Below are 13,833 nucleotides of genomic sequence, written 5' to 3'. Positions count from 1 at the left end.
CTGGTGAAGGAACTTTAGGTTATTTCTAGTTTGTTTTTTCTCCTGTGGAAATCAGCAGCATTACAAATATCTTATACTTATCTATGCCTGTGTGGCTCTGTTTGACAATGCTAGACTATAGATCGTGCACATTGTCAATCAATAGCATATAAGATGTCGTATTGCTTTACGTGGTTGCGGACAGCAAGTATTTCAGAATTTTTAGCTATTGCTAATCTTGTGTCTGTTACATGGTAAATTATTGTGGATTTTTCTGCATTGTTTGGATTACCAATGAGGTTGTATAACTTTCCTTATATTTAATGGTAATTTATATTTCATCTTTTGTGAAGAACTTGTTCAAGTCTTATGCCCACTTAAAAAATTGAATTATTGTGCCTTCTTACTGATTTGCAGTAATCATTTCTAAATTCTGGAAGCAAATCTATTTTCAGATGTGTTGCAAATATCTTCTCCCATTATATAAATTTATAGATTTAAACTATTCTTGAATTATTGCACTAAAGTGACTAAAATGAGATACATTCATAATTTTATTGCAGTCAGTTTTCTCAATTTTCCCTCCATGTTATTTGTACTTTTTTGTGTGTTTAGGAAATTTTGGAATATTCAAAGTTGAATAAAATTATTCTGTATTTTCCTCTGTTTATAAAATGTTCCTTTTTAAATATGTCTTTGATTAAGCCAATTGATTTGAAATTAAATTTGCATATATAATATTATACATATATACTTTTTTATTCTGTGGAAATAAATTTTTCCAATACTATTTTTCAAATATTTAAAATTTTCCTATTGATGTGTATTACCAGCTACATTGTAAGACAGGTTTCCATGCTTAGTTTTGTTTCTGAGTCCCCCCTGATCCTTTGATCTGTTCTGTGCCAATACCATACTACTGTAATTAGTTTTAAATTTTTTTTTTTTTTTTTTTTGCTTTTTAGAGCTGCACCTGTGGAATATGGAAGTTCCCAGGCTAGTGGTTGAATCAGAGCTGCAGCTGCAGCCTACAACACAGCCACAGCAATGCACCTGCATCACAGCTCATGGCAATGCCAGATATTTAACTCATTGAGTGAGGCCAGGGATTGAACACACATCCTCATGGATACTAATTGGGTACACAACACTGGGCCACAACAGGAACTCATAAATTTTTAAGTATTAAAATATTATTGGATTTCCTGCCACTGTGCAGTGGGTTAAGAAGCTGACTTAAGCAACTCGGGTTGCTGAGAGGTGCAGGTAAGATCTCTGGCCCAGTGCAGTGAGTTAAAGATATAGCGTTGCTGCATCTGATTCAATCAATGACACAGGAACTTTGATATTCTCTAGGTACAGACATAAAATAAAAAAAATCTTACTATTAAAATTTTATCAGGTAAAATTCTTCTTCAGCAATTTCTCAGCTTCTCTGAACTCCTTGCTATTCCATAAATCTTCCACTTTCAGCTTGTCAAATTCTTTGAAATAATTCTGGTGAGGTTTTCCTTGTAATTTGATCAAACCTATAAATTCATTTGAGGAAAATTGACAATTTTACTATATTGGGCTTGCCTATCCCAAATCAGAATTCTTTAAATGTCTCAGTGAAGTTACATAAATTTTACCTAAGAGTCTTGCCTATCTTTTGTTTCATTCATTTCTACAGTCTTTGATTTTTAAAATTCAATTGTAAATGACATTTTTGAGTTTCATTTCCTGGTCTTTGGTAATACATAGATATGCAATTTTCATATTGATTTTTTATTTAGTAAACTTTCTAAACTCTTGAATTCATTCAAATATTTTATTGGTAGATACATTTGGGCTTTCTCTATTGACAGGAATTTTACTTGTAAATAATGATAGTTTTCCTTCTTCCTTTCCAAACATTACATTTTGGTATTTCTTCTTCTTTTCTTATTGTACAGGCTAATGCTTCCAGTAAAAGGTTGATTGTAAATAGTTATAATGGGCATGGATGTGTTTGTCTTTTTTTAAGGGAAAGATTTTGAGTTTTCAACATTCTTGTATTAGTTTTACTCATCTTTTTTTTTTTCGGTCTTTTGTCTTTTTAGGGCTGCACCTGTAGCATATGGAGGTTCCCAGGCTAGGGGTCAAATCACAGCTGCAGCTACTGGCCTACGCCACAGCCACAGCAACACACGAGCCAAGCCACATCTGTGACCTACACCACAGCTCTTGGCAAAGCTGGATCCTTAACCCACTGAGCAAGGCCAGTGGTCAATCTCACGTTCTCATGGATACTAGTTGGGTTCGTTAACCACTGAGCCACGATGGGAAATCCTACTAATCCTTTTTGTAGATAAATTTTTAACAGATTAAGAAAATGTCCTTCCATTTGTTTTCTTGCATAGGAGCCCTTCTTTCTTCATTACTTTAAGTTCTGTGTTTTAATTTTTTAGCATATGAAACATATACATTTTATATTCTGCATCTGAAAATGCCGCTATCTGCAGTACTTAGTTTTTCTTTTCTCTGCAGTACTTTTTTTCTGATTCTTCAATTTATTATTTTTGCTGACTCCCTCAGGTGACTTACTTCCCCATGTTTAGTGATTTTTTTTTAAATGAATTCAGTATCATGCTAAGTGAAGTCAGCCATACAATGAGACATCAACTTCAAATGCTTTCACTGACATGTGGAATCTAAAAAAAAAAGGACAGACTGAACTTCTTTGCAGAACAGATGCTGACTCACAGACATTGAAAAACTTGTGGTCTCCAGAGGAGACAGTTTGGGGCTGGGGGGATGTGCTTGGGCTGTGGGATGGAAATCCTGTGAAATCAGATTGTTATGATCATTATACAACGACAGATGTGATAAATTCATTTGAGTAATAAAAAAAAAAGGAAAAAAAATGAATTCAGGTTCAATGGGACATTGACTGCAGTAATGTTTTTCAGCCTGAGTTTTAAGTATGATTTTCCATAAATGAGGTGTAAATGCTTCTGGTAGGCAATGGGAGAAGAACAACCCAAATTTCAACTTGAATTTTTTAGGTACTATGAATTTTAGTCACACACTTCTGTCATCTTAGGGATTCTCAGGAAGAATTTTATTTTATTTTCCTACTGTACCCCCAGATCCAAAGTCAAGAAGGTGAGTAGACCTCAGATGTAGCCCTGGGTAACATTTTTTTTATTTTATTTTTTTTAATTTTTATTTTTTTATAGTTCACCTCTCAGTGGTCCTTGCTTTATGAAGGGGATTCCAATGATTCTCTAACTTGCTTGAATAAGTTGACCTGTGCATGAAACTTGAGACTCAATTTCTGGACCCCTAGGGATTGGCTTATGTCTTTAAGGCCAAATAGGGTTCTGGGTTTCTTTATCTCTTATGGATTTATATTTATTGTTTCCAGTGTTGGAGAATGTCTCTTTCTTCTAAGCTTATAAATGCTTTGAAACATTTAAATAATATATCAAGCAATTTGTTTCCCTGGACCAGGCGGGACTTTGTATGGATAATTGGTTTGTCAATATAACTAGACGTGCAACCTCTCTACTCCAAGCAACTAGAGTAAACCATGAGGATAACAATCTGATACACCATGTGAGTCCCCTGCTTAAAATTCTCAGTGGCTTTACCATGTTCATGGCCTCCCTGATTTCACATAATCTGCCTGGGCTCCTTTCTCCTTTGACTGTGGTTCCTACATTCTTTCTCTTCCAGGTCTTTCTCAGTGCCTTGATTGTGGCTTGCTTTTTCTGACATCAGGGCCGTTGCCTATGATGTTCCTCAGCATGATACTTATCTCCCTTACTAATCTGAATACCTTCTACTTAACCTTCAGAGCTCAACAGAACATTGCTTCAAAGAGTTCTGATTTCTTTTCCAGCCCTACCCTAAAACAAGACTAGGTCACTATTACATGTCTTCGTCATTCTCTTTCTTCCTTAAGGCAGTTATTACAAATACTATAAGGAAGTATGTATTTAAATAATGAATGGCTGTGTACCTTAATAGGATATAAGCTCTTGAAGGATAGAGTCTATGTTTGTGTTTTTGTGTTGTATTTCTATCATTGCATATAAATATTTTTCAGATAGTAGGCAGTGAATAAATATTTTTAGATGGATGAAAGAATTAAATTGTTGCAAGAGAAAATCAAAGTTAAAAAGTTAAAATATTTTCATCACTGAAGATCTGTGCACCTTAATATGTTGTCAAATGGACTAGTCACTGAAAATAAGGTTAAAGATATAAAGAGTTTTAGGTAAAATTTACAAAATCGTATTGAGACAATTAAAAATATTACAATAAAAGTAAAAATGAATAAAAATTTAAAAATATTATTGATGTTTAAAATATTTTGCATTGCAACAGAATTCATATGTAATTTGAGCATGGCATAAGCATCACTCATTTTCAAATTTCAGATAAAACAATACCTTATGTCACATACAGTGACAGAGACCTTGTTATGAGTAGGACAAGATAGCAATAAAGAAAAGAAAGAATTTGGAGTTCCTGTCATGGCTCAGTGGTTAATGAATACAACTAGGATCCATGAGGATGCGGGTTTGATCCATGGCCTCACTCAGTGGGTTGGGGATCTGGCATTGCCATGAGCTCTGGTGTAGGTCACAGATGTGGTTCAGATCTGGTGTTGCTGTGGCTGTGGTGTAGGCCGGCAGCTACAGTTCCGATTAGACCCCTAGCCTGGGAACCAATATGTGCGGGGGTGCATCCCTAAAAAGACCAAAAAAAAGAAAAAAGAAAAAGAAATTGGGTCATGATTAAAGAATTTGGAAGTTCATAATGTGCTTATGAACACAGTGTGAAGATAGAACTTAGCCCAGTGTTTCTTTTTGGTGGTATGATTATGGGCAATGCAGATAATTTTATTTCACATTTTATCTTCCAAATCATTTAAGTATGTATGTTACTACTGTTTAAAATGAAATCACTTGGTCATCTAATTTTTTTCCAGAAGATATGCCTAAACTATGCCTAACTCTGCCTAAACCATCTTTTTATATGTATGCATACATACATAGATATGTATATATGTATGTATGTATTATTTTTTCAACTCTAAATTTCTCCAATTTCTTTACCGAATGTGTCCCTTTATGTTACATATTTTGGTCAGGAGGTGCTTGTGTAATTTATGATCATCCTTCTTGATGCAATGGTAAAGAGTTTTATTCTCACAATACTAGACCTGGAGAATAATCCTTCAATATTAATAGTTAAAATATTTCTGTAAAGTTGTGACAGAATGGAGTCATATATATTAATATCACATTATCCTTCTTTGGGACAGAAAATCTCAATTCTTGCAGCCTGTCTTCCTGTGTTTAGTTTGTTTTAACAAATAGTTCCTGAGGATACTTTCTATACCAGGCAGGGTGCTATTTGCTGTGGAAAAACATATGAATAAGTTACAGTCTCTGCCTTAATTGAAACAAATAGTTTCAACAAAAGATGTATGAACAAAGCCCAAGATTACAAAAAGATAACTTGGTTTCCTGCGAGGGTGAGAGCAGGTGGTCATACAAATTTCATAGCCATACTAATAAATACTTTATTTCACATGGCTCTCTATGCATTGATTCAGATTCAAATTGTTAATGGCATTCAAATCCTAAGGATATGAGTACAGTTTTGTTACTACCTTTTCCACTTATGACTTCTTTGCAGCAGCAAATTGACTAAAGGAAGAGAAATCCACATCTGACTTTATAGTTGGAAGATGCATTTCTGAAAATGGAAATACCACCTGAATTAGTACTGTGTAGTATTAACATAGTCCAGTCAGAATGGAGCTATGTTCTCAAAATTATCTTTTCAAGTTATATTTCATTCTCTTTTAGACTCTGCGAGATAACCTACCTCCAGTACTATTTTCTTTCAGTTCCATTCACACAATTGCCATCAGGTTCCTAGGGTGTAGCAAAATTCATGATGTCTTCCTAATGTTAAAAGATGTCCACCTATCCCTGTGAGCTGGCCAATCTTTACCATCTGTTTCCTCAACCACTGCATTATGTGCTGCTCCATGTATGATAAAACCAGCATTTTAATATCCAGCACTATATGGTCCCTTGTTGATTTGGGTCAAGTATATCACTATCACTTGCATAGGTTTTGTCAGCCATTGTAGGCTCAAAACTGTTTAAGAGAACACAAAATAAGGAGGGGGTGCAGTGGAGTAAGTGACATGCTGCAGAAAGACTTGATTCATGACCACAAAATAGAATGCTCTTTGATTAATGACAGAAGTATTGTACTCAGAACATGTGAAAAAATGCACTATAATGAAAATAAGTATTCTATATTTAAAGTACTAAAGGAAAAACAGAATCATAGCAAGTCAGCATTGCATGGGGGGCTGGGTAAATGAAGTGTGTGTATTTTTTTTACTCTTTTTAAAAAATTGTAGTTGACTTACAATGTTAGATGTTTTAAGTGTACAACATAGTAATTTGATTTTTTATACTCCATAATGAGTTATTATAAAATGTTAACTATGTTCCCTGTGCTGTGCATTACATTCTTGTAACTTACTTTTTTTTAACACATTAGTTTATATCTCTTAATCCTTACCAGCTATTTTACCTGACTTCTGACCCCTCTTCCCTCTGGCGACCACTAGTTTGCTCTTTGTATCTATGATTATTTTTCTGTTTTTTGTTGTTTTTTTCCTTTGTTTTGTTTTTCAGATTCCACGTGTAAGTAAAACCATAAAGTATTTGCCTTTCTCAGTCTGCCTTATTTGACTTAGTAAAAGGCCCTCCAAGTCCATCTCTGTTGTTGAAATAGCAAAAATTCCTTCTTTTTATAGCTAATATTCCATTGTGTGCATATATATAAAGAAAACACGTATATACCACGTCTTTTCATCCAAACATGTTTCTTTCTCACAGATGAAAAATCTTCCATTGCGTGTATATGTGTAACACAATTGTTTACTCATCATTCAATGATGAATACTTATGTTGTTCCCATAGCTGAGCTATTGTAAATAATGCTACTATGAACTTTAGGGTGCATTATCTTTTTGAATTAGTGGGCTTTTTTTTTTTTTCAAATAAATACATGAAGTGGAATTGATGGATTATATGGTAGTTCTATTTTTAATTTTTTGAGTGGCTGTACCAATTTACATTCCCAGCAACAGTGTACAAGGGTTCTCTTTTCTTCATATCCTCACCAACACTTGTTGTTTCTTGTCTTTTTGACAAAAGCCATTCTGACAGGTGTGAGGTGATGTCTCATTGTGATTTTGTTTTTTATTTCCCTCATGATGAGTAATGTTGAGCATACTTTCACATGCCTGTTGACCATCTGTAGGTCTTATTTAGAAAAATGCCTACTTAGGTCCTCTGTCCATATTTTAATTAGGTTTTATGTTTTGATGTTGAATTGTGTGAGTTCTTTAGATATTTGGGATATTACCCCTTTATGTGACACACAGAAAATATTTTCTCTTATTCAGTAGGTTACCTTTTTTGTTGGTGATTCCCTTCTCTGTGCAAAAACTTTTAAGTTTGATTAGGTTCAATTTGTTTATTTTTGCTTTCGTTTCCCTTGCTTGAGGAACAAATCCAAAAAGTTGGTGACACCAATGTCAAAGAGCATACTGCTTATATTTTCTTCTATTATTTTTGTGGTTTCAGGTCTAACATTTAGGTCTTTAATCTATTTCATGTTTACTTTTGTATATAGTGTGACAAAATATTCTAGTTGCATTCCTTTACATGTAGCTGTCCAGTTTTTTCAACATTACTCATTGAAGAGACTATCTTTTCCCCATGGTATATTCTTGCCTCCTTTGTCATAGATTCATTGGCTATATATATACATGGGTTTATATCTTGGCTCTCAATTCTGTTTCACTGATGTATACATCTGCTTTTGTGCCAGTACCATACTGTTTTGATTACTTTGGCTTTGTAGTATAGTCTGAAGTCAGGGATCATGATGCTTCCAGCTTTGTTCTTCTTTTTCAAGATTTCTTTGACTATTTAGGGTCTTTTGTGATTCCATACAAATTTTAGGATTATTTGTTCTAGTTCTGTGGAAAATATTGTGAGTATTTTGATAGAGATCACATTAAATGTGATTATTGCTTTGGGTAGCATGGGAACTTTAACAGTGTTAATTCTTCAAATCCATGAATGTGGATATCTTTCTATTTATTTGTATCATTTCAATTTTCTCCATCAATGTCTTATCATTTTCAGTGGGTATGTCTTTCAACTTCTTGGTTAACTTTATTCCTAGGTGTTTTATTCTTTTTGACTCAATTATAAATGGGATTGTTTACTTGATTTCACTTTATGATAGATCATTATTAGTGTGTAGAAATACAACAGATTTCTGTACATTAATATTATATCCTGCAATGTTACTTAATTAATTTATTAGTTCTCATAGTTTTTTGGTGGAATTGTTAAGGTTTTCTATATATAATATGGCATTTGCAAACAATGCAGTTGTACTTCTTCCCTTCCAATTTGAATGATTTTATCTCCTTTTCTTTTCTAATTGTGTTGGCTAGGACTTCCAGTACTATAGTGATGAGAGTGTATATCCTTTTGCCTTACTCCCCATCTTAGAGAAAAACTTTCAGCTATTTACCATTGAGTTAGATGTTATCTGTGTGTTTGTCATAAGTGGACTTTATTATGTTGAGGTGTGTTCTCTGTATGCCAATTTTATTGACAGTTTTTTATCATGAATAGATGTTGTATTTTCTCGAATGCTTCTTCTGCATCTATTGGGATCATCATGTGATTTTTGTGTGTATCTTAATTAGATTCAGAAATAAGAGGATTGACAACTCACTATGTGCCAAGTTACATTGTGGGTGCTCATTTTTTACTTTTCACAAAATTCTGCAGTGGCTTCACTATACATAAAGTATCAGTACTAATAATCAAAGAGATTATAAAACTCACCTCAGGTTATGTTCTTAGAAGGTAAAATAAAAAATCAAGACTCAAATCTAGGCTTGTCTAATCCCTCAGGGGCATGATATTTCCTGTAGCTTGAAATACTTCCTAGTTGTGAGGATTGTGAAATAAAATTAACATGGGAACAATTTAGTGTGGGTTTGGCACACTGAGAGTGCTTAACAAATGCTAAATCTCATTTGTTGCTTTTATATATATATATATTTTTAAGGTAACATTTTATTTCTTTATTTTGCTTTTTTAGAGCCACACCCATGGCACATGGAAGTTCCCAGGCTAGGGGTGGAATTGGAGCCATAGCTGCTGGCCTATACCAACAGCCATAGCAACATGGGATCCTAGCAGTTTCTGCAACCTATACCACAGCTCATGGCCATGCCGGATCCCCAGCTCACTGAGCGAGGCCAGGGATCCAACCCTTGTCCTCATGGATACCAGTCAGATTTGTTACCACCGAGCCACAACAGGAACTCTTGTTGCTTTTATATTGTTACCACAAAATTAAGAGTTTTTTCTTTTTTCTTTGATTTTATTGGGATACAGCTAACTTACAAAATTGTTATTAGTTTCAGGTGTACAGTGAAGTGAATCAGTCATACGTATAAATATATCCACTCTTTTTTCCCATATAGTTTTTACTATTATTATTACTATTTTTTTGTCTTTTCTAGGGCCACTCCTGCAGCATATGGAGGTTCCCAGGCTAGGGCTCTAATCAGAGCTGTAGCTGCTGGCCTACGCCAGAGCCACAGCAATGTGAGATCTGAGCTGCATCTATGACCTACACCACAGCTCATGGCAACACCAGATCCTTAACCCACTGAGCAAGGCCAGGGATCGAACCCACAACCTCATGGTTCCTAGTCGGATTCGTTAACCACTGAGCCATGATGGGAACTCCCCCATGTAGTTTATTACAAACTGTCGAGCAGATTTTCCTGTGCTATGCAGTAGATTCTCCTTAATTGTCTACTGTATAGTAGTGAGTCTGTCATTCCCTCATCTCCCAATTCTTCCCTCCCTCCAGTGGATTCACATATGGTAACTATAAGATGGGTTTTGAAATCTATGAGTTTATTTCTATTCTTATTTTATAAATAAGTGATGTATATTTGTCTTTTTTCAGTTCTGATTTATTTCACTTAGTATGAAAATTTCTAGGTTGATCAAATATTACCGCAAATGGCATTACTTCATTCTTTTTTTAAGACTGAGTAATATTCCATTGTATGTATGTACCACTCTTTATCCATTCCCCTGTCAATGGACATTTCAGTTGTTTTCATGTCTTGGCCATTGTAAGTAGTGTTGCAGCCTCTCCAGATATATGCCCAGGAGTGGGATTGCTGGGTCGTACGATAGCTCTATAGTTTTTTAAGAAACCTCCATACTGTCCTCCACAGTGGTGACATAAATTTACACCCCTACAAACAGTGCTGGAGTGTTCCTTTTTCTCTGCACCCTTTCCAGCATTTATTGTTTGTAGCCTTTTTGATGAAGTCCATCCTGACTGGTGTGAGGTGAACTTCATTGCAGTTTTGCTTTGCATTTCTCTAATAGTCAGTGATGTTGAGCATCTTTTCATGTGTCTTTTGGCTACTTGTCTGTCTTCTTTGCAGAAATGTCTATTTATGGCTTCTGTCCACTTTTTGATTGGATTTTTTATATATAGAGCTCCATGATATATTTGCATATTTGGAGATTAATCCCTTGTCAGTTGCTTTGTTTGCAAAGATTTTCTCCTATTCTGTGTGTTGTCTTCTCTTTTTTTATAGTTTCCTTTGATGTGCAAGAGATTTTAAGATAAATTAGGTCCCATCAGTTTATTTTTGTTTTCATTTTCATTATTCTAGGAGGTGGATCAAACAAGATGTTGTTACAATTTATGTCAAAGTGTGTTCTGCCTATGTTTTCCTCTAGGAGTTTTATAGTATCTGGCCTTATGTTTAAGTCCTTAATCTATTTTGAGTTCATTTTTGTGTATGGTGTTAGAAACTGTTCTATTTCATTCTTTTACATGTAGCTGTCAAGTTTTCCCAGCACCACTTATTGAAGGGACTGTCTTTCTTCTACTGTATATTCTTGCCTACTTTGTCATGGATTAGTTGACCACAGGTGCTTGGGTTTACTTCTGGGCTTTCCATCCTATTACACTGATCCATATTTCTGTTTATGTGCCAGTACCATACTGTTTTGATTACTATAGCTTGGTAGTATAGCCTGAAGTCAGAGGGCCTGATTCCTCTAGTTCCATTTTTCTTTTTCAATATTGCTCTGGCCATTTGAGGTTTTTGTGTTTCCATACAAATTTTAAAATATTTTGTTTTAGCTCTGTGAAGAATGTTTTGGTAATTTGACAGCAATTGCATTGAATCTGTAGATTGCCTTGGGTAGTAGAGTCATTTTGACAATATTAAGTCTTCCAATCTAAGAGCATGGTATATCTTTCCATATGTTTGTGTCATCTTTGATTTCTTTCAACAGCATCTTATAGTTTTCAGAGTATATTTTCCTTTTCAGCCAGAAGTTCTCAGGCCAGGGAAGGAACCCAAACTGCATCTGTGACCTATGCCACAGCAGCAGTAATGCCAAGCTGGGCTGGGGATCAAACTGGCAATGCCATAGATAAGCCAGATCCTTAATCCACTGCACCACAGAGGGAACTCCTCTTTTGTCTCTGTAGGTAGTTTTATCCTTAGGTATTTAATTCTTTCTGATGCAATGCTAAATGGGATTATTTCCTTTATTTATCTTTCTAATCCTTATTTTTTTGTATATGGAAATTAAATAGATTTCTGTACATTAATTTTGCATCCCGCCACTTTACCAAATTCATTCATGAACTATAACAGTTTTCTGGTAGTGTCTTTTAGATTTTCTACGTATAGTACCATGTTATCTGCAAATAATGATAATTTCACTTCTTCCCTTCCAATTTGGATTTTTTATTTCTTTTTCTCCATTGATTGCCATGGCTAGGATTTTCAAAACCATGTTGAATAACAGTGGTGAAGGCGAACATCCTTTTCTTGTTTCTGATCTTAGCAAAAATGCTTTCAGTTTCTCACCATTGAGAATGATGCTAGCTGTGGGTTTGTCATATATAGCCTTTATTATGTTGAGGTAGGTTTCCTCTGAATTAAGAGTTTTCTAGTGGAAGAGAAAGAACAGCAAAGAGTCAGCAGGATTACCTTCACTAGTTGGTTTGTTTATCAAATATTTATCACAGTATGTGGAGTACACAGAGCAGTACTTTTTAAAATATAAAAGGCATAAGAATCACCCGGGGATTTTCTTAAAATGTAGATTATAATTTAGTCGGTCTAGGGAGGGTCCCCAGATACTGCATTACTAACAAGGCTCAGTGATGATGCTGATGCTGCTGGTCCAAGGATCACACTTTGAGTAGCAAAAGCCTAAACACCTGTCTAAGTTAACTTGTGCATTTATATAAAATGAAATTACTATAGTATAGTTATTGAATTAGAATTCTTGATTGTGAAACTTGGGAATTTGAACTTCCTTTATAATCCTAAATTCCAATGCCTACTAAACAACTTGTATAGTCTAAGACTCAATCACTTCTGACATTCTGTGCCATTGTAAGGGAATGGAAGTATTAACTTTTATTCTCATATACTAGTAAAATTTATATTTTAATTTAGTGGAAACTTTTTCTGGGCTTATCCTGTGAATATTTTATGCTGTGATTCTGGGAATCAAATATCTGTTATTAGTGGCTAGTTGGGATGCTTTAGCATCCTCTATCTCATACTGTTTTTGCTCAGTGTTAAGAGTGAGGGTTCTGCTCCTTAGTATTTTGTCCTCTTCCTTCTTTATGATAATCCCATAAAGAGATGAGTCTGGATGGAATTATTCCAGCTTTCTTTCCAGAGGTGAGCCTTCTCCCCAGAATTTATAATGTATAATGTGAGTGTATTATATCTGAAGAAGCAGCCACTTCACCATATATAGTGAGTCATGATGACGCGAAGGTCCCTGTGCAGTGTCGCGAAGGTCCCTGTGCAATGTCACAAAGGCAACATGAGCCAGGAGGAGCAGGAGTGATTAAAGTCCACAGACCTTAATCAAAAGTCACAGACATGACAGAACACAGAAGAATGTTCATAAGAGGTTATTTTTTGCTTCGAAATAGAGTTCATGGAAGAGGTGTCTTAAACAATAATTTAACAAATTTTAATTCAGCTAATACTTATTGACTGAGAACTTGCATGTGTCATATGTTGGACAGTAGAGTAAGGTAGATGAAAGGATACAACCCCTTTCCTCATTATAGTTTCAATGCAGCGGAAGAGGATGTTGTGACCTAATACAGGGAAATTAAGTAAGTATTCCTAGTGGGAGGAAAGTGAATGAGTAAACTAACTTTTCCAAGTCATTTAAAAACATTCACTGAGGAAAACCGGTCCATAAATTTTTTTTTCATAACATGCAATAACTAAAGGCAATCCAAATATCCATCAACAGATAAATGAATAAACAAATTGTGATATATTCATACAATGGGCCACTCCTCAGCAATAAAAAGAATGAACAAATGATATATGTAAAACATTTGCTGAATATCAAAAACATTATGCTAGAGAAAGAATCCAGATGTAAAACACTGCACATTGTATGACTCAATCTATATAACATTCAGATGAAGTAAAAAAAATCTATAGTTTTAGAAATTAGAACACTAATGTTGATGGGGATCAGCTGGGAGAACACCAGGAAATTCCTAGGTGTGGAACTTCTAGGGTAATGGAAATGCTTTCTTTTTTTAAGGGAGGTAGTTAACAGAGAATATACACATTTATTCAAATTCACTTATAATTTATACATTTCCCTACATGTGAATTTGAGCTCAAAAAAATGAAAAACATTTTCGGTTGTTTTT

The sequence above is a fragment of the Sus scrofa genome, chromosome 13 (assembly GCF_054392235.1).
Source record: "Sus scrofa isolate SSC_HxYL_T2T_F1_AM1 chromosome 13, Sscrofa_HxYL_maternal_Yorkshire_Landrace_v2.0, whole genome shotgun sequence".
Lineage (NCBI taxonomy): Eukaryota > Metazoa > Chordata > Mammalia > Artiodactyla > Suidae > Sus > Sus scrofa.
Note: the sequence above shows the minus strand (reverse complement) of the source record.